General features: G+C 32.7%; 1 long non-coding RNA gene across 1 annotated transcript; it reads left to right on the top strand.

Annotated features, from left to right (window-relative positions):
* Positions 1-6,715: 6,715 nt before the first annotated feature.
* LOC127878956 (uncharacterized) lies at positions 6,716-8,806 on the top strand. Its single transcript, XR_008048862.1, has 3 exons — positions 6,716-6,773; positions 7,336-7,463; positions 7,839-8,806. It is a non-coding gene; the product is annotated as an uncharacterized LOC127878956 (long non-coding RNA).
* The last annotated feature ends 1,183 nt before the right edge of the window (positions 8,807-9,989 follow it).

Genomic DNA, 9,989 nt, shown 5'->3' with positions numbered 1-9,989 from the left:
ATATGAAAAGTACTTACTAGATTTGATTGAAAAGTATTTTTTTAAATGTGTTCAATGTACATCGTCAAACAATAACTAAACATGATTGTTTCACGTTCAATTATTCCTTAATTAAGAATTACGTAAAAATGTTGCAATTAAAAACGTCTATATTATTTGGGAGGCGGAAAACTACAACGGGCGAGGCATGGTATGGTATTACGAAAGGGGGGGGTAGAGAGTTAGGGTTAGGGTTTGGGTTAGTGTTAGGGGTCGGGTTAGGGTTTGGGTTAGCCTAAACCAAACCCTAACCCTAACCCGACCCCTAACCCTAATTTATGTCATAACACATTCAAAATACACCATACAGCTAAATTAGTAATTTTGTGAATAAAATTACTCGATTTATAAATAAATACGTGTGTTTGTTTCGTGAAACATAAGACACATAAGTGTCATCGTTCACCAACTTCGATACAACATGAAAATTTGCGAAATCACATTAAAGTAAATATTTAAATATTGTCATAACATTTTAATGATGTGTGTATGTATAAGTTATAAACCAATATGAAGTCCATAAACAAAGAATTGTTCACGTTGGAACCCCAGACCTTAAAATAATATGTTATAACTAAGTATTCTGATCAGAAAATCCTGTAAAATATTAAGCATACAAATTTTAGATATTAAACTTTTAACAATTAACACAGGTATGTTCATTCTATACATAGATGGTGACGTCACTACGTTATTATCACCTCTATACTTAGACGCATCACACACCTCCATTTGGAGGCATTTATGACTACGACACAAAGAAGTCCGCGGATGTATGAACAATTTGCTTTATAAGTAAATATTCATGTTATGATTTAAAATTTAAGTAATATTTTGTTCAGTCTTACGGTCTTATGTTAGTATCAATTAAATTTTTCGTTAGTTTGCAACAATTTCGCTCTTTATTCATTTTTTTTAAACTGTACTTTCACTTTCGGTTGTATAACAACATGTATCCTTTATTGACGAAAGTATTCAATGAAATAGCGTTTTCAAAACCGCCTAAAAGTTTCATAAGGTGTGTCTGATGCATGTTTTGAATAGACGCAATGTCATAGCTATATTGCCGACTAGCATGGGAACAATTTGATATTTCAATTGGCTCCATTTGCATTGCAAGAGAAGTTCAATTTGACTTGTTCAGTTTGTTAAATTTTGACACCCTAATTATATATTTTTTATAAGTGCCTGATTTTTTTCTTTTAATAATTGAGATCAATGAAAAATTTAGTAAAAGCACAGCATTGATGTTCTATGATGGTCATTTTTAGTGGAATAATATGTTAGAATAAAACAATTATAACTATTGTATAAATGAATTTAGATTAGGTGTCATCTTTAAATGGGGTAGTAATTCATTATATGAGATTAGCACATTATATAGTTGAAAAATAAATAACACTTTAATGACTTACCATAGTAAAATAAACTGGGATAGAATATGCTGCAGGTCATAAAATGTAAAACTGAAGTTGAAGAAGCTTTACAAATATTTTTTACTCTACAATCTAGCTCTTTTGTCATAAAATTAGAAGTTTTATTATCCAACAGGTTTTGTGTTTGAACCGAAGTCCCATTATATAATCATCATCACAATCAGCAGCATTATCATATTCATCATCATCATCGTTAGCAGCAGCATCATTGTGTTGTATGATCAGAATTCAATACATATACAAACACAACCATTACTACTACTACTACTACTACTACTACTACTACTACTACTACTACTACTACTACTACTACTACTACTTCTACTACTACTACTACCATCACCAACACCACCACTACTACTACTACTACTACTACTACTACTTCTTGGTACACCAGTACTTGTTGTCCATGGAGACGATAATGAGAACTCTCCCAGAGTATGGATCGAACCCACGCCCAGCGGACAACATTCTCTACACCACAGCGACCATGAATTAATATTTGACGCCATGTGCAACATAATTCACCTTATTACAAAAAACATGGTATTCACAAAATGACTGAAAATGCTTTAAAATAAATGCAAATTTGAAACAAAACAACCTTAGCAATTCATAATAAGAAACACTACATTATTGAAACACTGATACCATGAACATTTTACGGTGTAACACCTTATGTACATGTACCAGACCTTTTATATACTACCGGTACTTTGAAACTTTACGTACCACCTACATAAAATATAGGTGTTATTGTCAATTCATTCATAGCAGTCCTAATGAATCAAGGTCATTCTCTAAACATGATTAAAGTCTAAAGATGGAAATAATTTGATTTTTTACAGTTTGAACATTAAGGTCATTCTCTCTTCTCTTCAAAGTATCACATTTCAATTTAACAATAGAATACAAACATTTTAGACTTTATAATCCTTGGTCAGGATAAGATAAGAGACAAATGAATTTTTATAATTTACTTCAATTTCAGGTAAGACTAATAAATCATTTACTAAGTACTTCATGTACTTGGGCTAATAAATTACACTTAGACACTCAGTGACACTAAGAAAATCTGACAAAAAATAAAATCTATGGCCAATATATAAGTCTAAATTCATAAATACTATCACACAAAATACATTTCATTAATAACACACATTCATATTAAATGAGTTATCTCTATATATTATAAATATGGTACATAAAGTGTCAGATAGTGGTACATAAAGTGTTGGTACATAAAGTGTTGGTACATAAACGGAGTGGTACGTGAGGTGTGACATTCATTATTTTAAAAATCAGTAAAAAATTTATGGACTTCATTGTTTTCCATATACGCAATCAAAGCATATTTAATAAAAATTAAAACACACTGTTCATGGCTGTATCTTTTAATGTATACATGCATCAACTATTCTTGTTATTAACACATTTTTTAAATTATATATAAACAAGAGCACCACATAATTGGTGCCAAGCTAGGCTGCGGTGCAGTTTTGAATAAATGAAATATTTTTTTTTAAATTTGAGGTTAGTGACCTTGACCTTTGACCTAGTGACCCCAAAATGGGTGTGGTGTGTAGAAATCATCAAGGTGCATATACATATAAAGTTTCAAAGTTATAGATGGAAGCACTTTGATTTTAGAGCCGATGTAAAGGTTTAAGCACGACATGGACATCTGACAGCAAGCTGTCCATGACAATACCTAGGGTTTTCCCTGAAAACAGCCGAGCTAAAATTGAGCATACAGTGTTTTTTTTTGTTCAAATTTGGGTCCGGTAAGAGGACCCATTCCCAATGCAAAAAAGTATATATTTTTCTCAAATGGGACCTAAAAAATCCCAATGGAAGGTTTCCACACAATTTTATATTTTTAATAATTATAGAAACATGTAAATTATCTCAAAGTCAAGCTAAAGAAGTTGAACCTTAAAATATATCTTATTAAAATCACTATTATTATCAATTTCAAAGTATTTTTAATCATAAAAGCAACAATATTAATCTCACAAATTAACTCAAAAGAACACGTTATTTTCCAATTTAAACGGACCCGGCCCCTTTCCCCAAATGGTGAAAAAACACTGGCATATAAATTTAATGGAAAACATGCAATATTATGTCAAGGAAAATAAAGCTGTAAAAATCTCACCTGCTCGTCTTTGATGTTGCAATTAGCACATTCAGCATTTTCAGTATCTACTAAATAAATATATGAAAGTGCCAAATGTCCAAGATACCATGACGTCCTCCTCAAAATGTGAGATCCTTCGAACTCCATTTTATTTTATCCCTGATTAATCCTCTCACACAGTAGGCCTACATGTACGATTCCTTGTAATGTTCACAGCGTTTATTTTAAATCGTTTACGTTCTCAAATTTCAGCAGGTATTTAATTATAAATATTTATGATTTAGACTTATTTACTATTTCGAAGATACAGTCTTGCAACGTGTTTAGTTAGTCTAATTTCGTGTTTAGTGATTCTTACAAACAATGGACTGACATGATAAGTGGCTCCTTTTGAAGCACAAACTGCATCCAAATATATATTACAGCTGGCCCGGTTTTATGGGGCCTGTTTTTGATAATAATTAATTACCATTTTTCACTTCCGTGTTTATTATGTTTACCAACGCCATGATGGAAAAAAGTCCGTTTCCCACAATGCTTAGCGCGCATTCACACAGGTCAGAAAGACCGGTGTGACACAATGAGGTATGTTTGCTTTAGATGGTTAATTCCGGCCAAGAATATACTGATATGCGAATATTGCATGTTCTTAGATTCGGTCGTAAATGAATTCCATCAACAGAATATAACATTATAAAAATAGCTTAATTTCACATAAATACATTTAAGTCAATATTGACGCAGAGAATAGAATCGAAATTGGACGACATAAGGCAAAATAATATTTGAACAGCTAGGCATATATACATATCTGCGAAAATCTTACATAAAAAATACAAAAGAAAAATACGCCAACATTACAATAAAACAACGATTATTTTTTTCTATATAAAACAACACTTTTGAATTCGCAAAATCTTATCACACATTGCAGCTGCATGCATATGTTTATAAAAAACAAAAACATATTTATTTCTAATAACATATTTATTAGAAAATAATATCAAGCACGTCCTTATCGTCGCTTAGGTAAGACACAAAACGTAGTTACAATAGTATCACTCGAGAATATAGATATAGGTATTAAGTCACTTGTTGTACAAAGTGAGTGCCTTTTTCTAAAATGTCCAATATGTGGAGTTATTGAAAAAAGACTGCATGTATATACGGTATATGCCGTGCAATGAAATAAATGTGACAGTTAAATGTGACTTCAGAATGAAACAAAGAAAAACAAAGAAATATTCAATCTCTCTTCATATACGATGCCTGTATAACTAAGCCTTTCAGTGCTGAAGAATAATCATATAATCACAACTGCTGATTGCTGCCGCCGCTGCTGCTGCTGCTGCTCCTACTACTACTACTACTACTACTACTACTACTACTACTACTACAACTACTACTACTACCACCACTACTACTACTACTACTACTACTACTACTACTACTACTACTACTACTACTACTACTGCTACAACAACAACTACTACTACTAGTTTTACTATTAGAAGATACTGAATAATCACGGTTTGAGAGTTGTTGTAGTCTTGTTGAATGTTTATGTATGTGTATGTTTTCTTTAATTGATGGTATTGTATAATTGTTGCCGGAGTTATTTGCCCGCAACTGTTACGATATTATTTAATTTCCATCTAGCAAATATATCCTTTTAGATCATCTATATTTTTGGCATAGATGGTCGACGTTTGGGTATGATTAAATTAAATTGACCAGTCGCTGTGTGTATATAGGTGGAGATATTATTTTTATACCTTATAGATTGATCTCTAAGTAAAATGATAGTGTTTAATATTCACTAAGGAGTAAGGAACCATATCCCTATAGATCAACTATAGTTTCGTTTTCGTTTAGGTGTTCAACAAAGGGATAATACTAAAACTATACTTAACAACAATTAAGAGTAACATAGATGGAGTTATTATATTATATCACTGAAACTTAAACGTTATAAACTTTAATTAATCCGATATTTCGAATGAAAAAATATACAAGTTTAAAGCTGGATTAATGCGATCATATTCCCAGCAAACATGCACATATGGGTCCCATATGGGCTGTTTCTGGGCAAACCCATATGGGTAAGCCCATATGGGAGTCATTTGGGACCAATATGGGCTAGCCCATATGGGAATGCCCACAAGGGTCCCATATAGGTCCCATATGATTGCGCTATCGGGAAAAATATGTAAACTTGTATTTATTTGATTAAAAACTCATTTCTTAAAACGTATGTAGGACTAACTTGATCTAAACTGCTAATATTCTACCCAAAAGTAGAAAATCAATGCATAAGCAAATAATATGCGGCCCATATGGGTCCCATACGGGTCCCATATGGGAGTCATTTGGGAGCTATATGGACTTGCCCATGTGGGAATGGCGATAAGGGTCCCATATAGGTCCCATATTATTGCGCTATCACGAAAAAGATGTAAACTTGTATTTATTTGATTAAAAACTCATTTCTTAAAACGTATGCTGGACTAACTTGATCTAAACTGCTAATATTTTACCCAAAAATAGAAAATCAATGGATAAGCAAATAATATGCAGTCCATATAGGTCCCATATGGGTCCCATTTGTGCCGCCCAACAAAGAAAAAATCAGCTACCGGGCTGTTTTTGGGCAAGCCCATATGGGTAAGCCCAAATGGGAGTCATTTGGGACCTATATGGGTTAGCCCATATGGGAATGCCCTTAAGGGTCCCATATAGGTCCCATATTATTGAGTTATCAGGAAAAAGATATAAACTTTTATTTATTTGATTAAAAACTAATTTCTTAAAACGTATGTATGATAAATTTGATCTCAACTGCTAATATTTTACCCAAAAATATAAACTCAATGCATAAGCAAATAATATGCCGCCCATATGGGTCCCATACGGGTCCCATTTTGGCCGCCCAACAAAGGACAAAATCAGCTATCGGGCGCACATTTTTTTTGAAAATTCTGTTTTTGATATGGCTTTGTTTTAAATAATGTATATACTATGATTAATATGAAGTTATTTTCAAGAGATAATTTCAATATAAATAATCGCGCAGAAAAATAAAGAATTTAAATAACATGCGCATGCGCAGATGTTAATTCCGCCTCGCGAAAACATTCAAAACAAAAACACTCGAAACGGTAAGTTGTTAAATTGTGATATTATACACGTAATTATATATTTCTTTTGAAATCAGATATATATTGCTGATCACTCATCATTTATTTATCTGTTACTTCAATGAATGCCTGTGTGTTTAATAATTTAAATTGCAAATTATTAGATTTCTTCATCGCTTTGCCTTTGTCATGTATTTTCGCGACGTAAGTCGTAACGTTCGTTTGTCGCCATAGATCAATCTCTTAGTTAAACTGCTTAATTCAACTTGATTCTGCCTAAAATTCAATACAAACTATTTATAGCAGACAGGCGCATGTCTGAAAAAATGGAACACTAAATTAGTAATCATGCTAATGCATGAGAATCTTACTTATCTCATACATTGATAATATTATTATTAATTTAAACGTATAATATAATGTTTTTTTGTATATGTCTTTCATTACTTTCACGCAAGCCAAGGTTGTCTGCCTGTGGACAAATTTTAATGATTATTTAAACACATATTTGCAGAATATTTAAAAAGTCTGTGTATTAAGAAATAATTAAATTCGTAATGTTTATTGTACACATTTATTTCAGAAAATAAAATATTCACCACCACCTGGTTTGCCAACATCGTCTTTACAAGGAATGTCCAGCAGTGCATGACAGAGGCCGGTCACTCCCATTAAGTCCAGCTGAAGAGCCTTCCCAGTTCATAGGACAAAGTAACTAATTTTTGTGCTTGAAACTTAACCTTAAAATAATTTCAGTTTTGGAATTACTGCTTATAAAATGATAGTTAATTACATAAATAATTAATGTAAACAGATAATCCAACTGAAAAAATATTAAATACACAGTCATTTAGTGATCTATAATAATACATACTTCTACTAATAAAAGAAACAAATTGACGTTGACGGCATTTAGGTGCAAGTTGCTATAATCAGCCCGAGCCGTACAACAGCTGTTGGGACAAATCGGGCCTGCCGCCGTTATATCGGCACACATCCGATATTATAATTATATAAGACCCAGCTGTGATATATATTATTGTCAACATAATTTTAGGTAAAGTTTTTTTTTTCTCTTGTCTTCAGATGCAGTTACACAGATTTTAACGGTGTTGGAAACAATGAGAGACGAGAACAGGGAAATGAAGTGGATGCTGCAGCGGCTCTTGGCTAGGTCAGCTTCTGATGACAAGCCAATGCAACTGCCAGAGAACATCAGTCTACCAATTGGAACACTTGAGCAAATGGATGAGTTTGAAGAGCATCTTGGTGATGAAGCTACGATCCATCTTTTCTAGGACTGCTGCATAGTTCAAGCTTTTTTATCAAATATATTAAGCAATGTTGTAAATGTATTTGACAGTTCTTTCTCCATTGATCCTAAACCATTCCTTTAAGGCTCATCTTCTAAGAAAGCATACAATCTTTTTGATCTGGAAATGAAATGGTATATATTCCTTTGCAAAAGAAGAAACAGCATTCCAGTTTTTGAAGGTTTTAAAAGATATATATATATATATATCATGTGCAATTATGAAATACACTAGAATATATGAAGATATCAAAGATAATAATATGGACTTGTTCTCGAACAAGGATTTTCCATTTATTTGAGTTTTGGATTTTTTTGCAGGGTTTTTAATTTCTAGTTTTTATTTAATGCTTTCCGGTGGTTTATAGAGAAATATCAGTGAATTAAAACTGGTTCAAACAGTGAAAATTATCAGTGAGAATTATCGATAATTTTCATTGTTTACTGTGAAATGATGTCATTTTTTGACGAAATGACGTCATTATCCCAGCAAAATTCTTTAGTTAAACTCTTTAACAATGTATATAAACGGTGAAAAATGCATTAAATAAAAAGAAAATTTGTTGGATTTGGTGGATTATCGATTTTAATTAACTCGTGTTCATAGAGAATATATATTTTCTATGATCACTCGTGAATTAAAATCGATAATCCACCGGATCCAACAAATATCCTCTATATAAAATATTTTGTTTAGTCTTGCAAGTATGTTTTCTACAAATGTTCCTTGAGTACATGGTGTATTATTTGTATTGGTTAAAGATTTTATATGCTTTTGAGTAATGTGTAGTACATCAGGTGAGGAAAATACTTGAAGGTATTCTGTATATGTAATATATATTTATTATCAAAATAATAGAAGTCCTTAATTCTATAGTTGTATAACTGGTCAACATATATAATGTTATAGAAAAACGTCTTATTGTTTGAAGTTATGTCTTTATTGTTCCATGAAATAGTTTTACTGTTGGTTTGGGTTTAAAGATTATGAGTTTCATTACTCCATGCGGATAGAACATTAGATAGAAACATGTGTTTGTAAGCAACTTCATGTAAAAGCGGATAGAACATTAGATAGAAACATGTTATCGTTAGCAACTTCATGTAAAATATTTTTGCTGATGTTACATTCAAAAAGTTAGAAATCACCATATTATTTTAGAATTCTCTGGTAGAATAGTTAACTTGGGATCCTCCTGCTATGTATGTATGTATCCATGTATATGTGTGTAATACTTTATGTGAATAAAAGTTGAGAGTACTTTAATAAATTTGTAAGTCTTTTAACAAAAACCTTGTATTTCTTGCAGGATAATGCTATTTAGCTCTTGAACCCTTTGATATCGCTCTGTTCCAGCAAGAAGAAATAGATAAAACATTAAAAAAATGAAATTGGAAGTACATGTACAAGAATCTTTTGTCTTATGTTCAATTTGAACACAGTATTTCATGTTTGCAGCCTACATATTATTTCTAACATAACCTGAATTTCCATTAATGCGTTGTCCAAAATTTTACAGGCTCTGTGTACCCATATTGAATACAATGCTACCAGTTTGTAGCCCATATTTAGTACAATGCTGCCCGTATGTAGCCCATATTGAGTAAAAGGGCTACCCGTATGTAGCCCATATTGAGTAAAAGGGCTGCCTGTATGTAGCCCATATTGAGTAAAAGGGATGCCCATGTTGGACCTATATGGGTCCCATGTGGGCACCTATATGGGCCCCATGTGGGCTGCCAACATGGGACCCAGATGGGTAGTGCAACCGGGCTCCACATGGGTCCTATCTGGGCTGCCCCATATACTTTCATGGGGCAGCCCAGATGGGACCCATGTGGAGCCCGGTTGCACTTCCCATCTGGGTCCCATGTTGGCAGCCCACATGGGGCCCATATAGGTGCCCACATGGGACCCATATGGG

This window comes from Dreissena polymorpha, chromosome 4 (genome assembly GCF_020536995.1).
Source record: "Dreissena polymorpha isolate Duluth1 chromosome 4, UMN_Dpol_1.0, whole genome shotgun sequence".
In the NCBI taxonomy this organism is placed as follows: Eukaryota; Metazoa; Mollusca; class Bivalvia; order Myida; family Dreissenidae; genus Dreissena; species Dreissena polymorpha.
The sequence above is the reverse complement of the archived record's forward strand: the minus strand, read 5'-3'. Positions and strand labels throughout refer to the sequence as shown.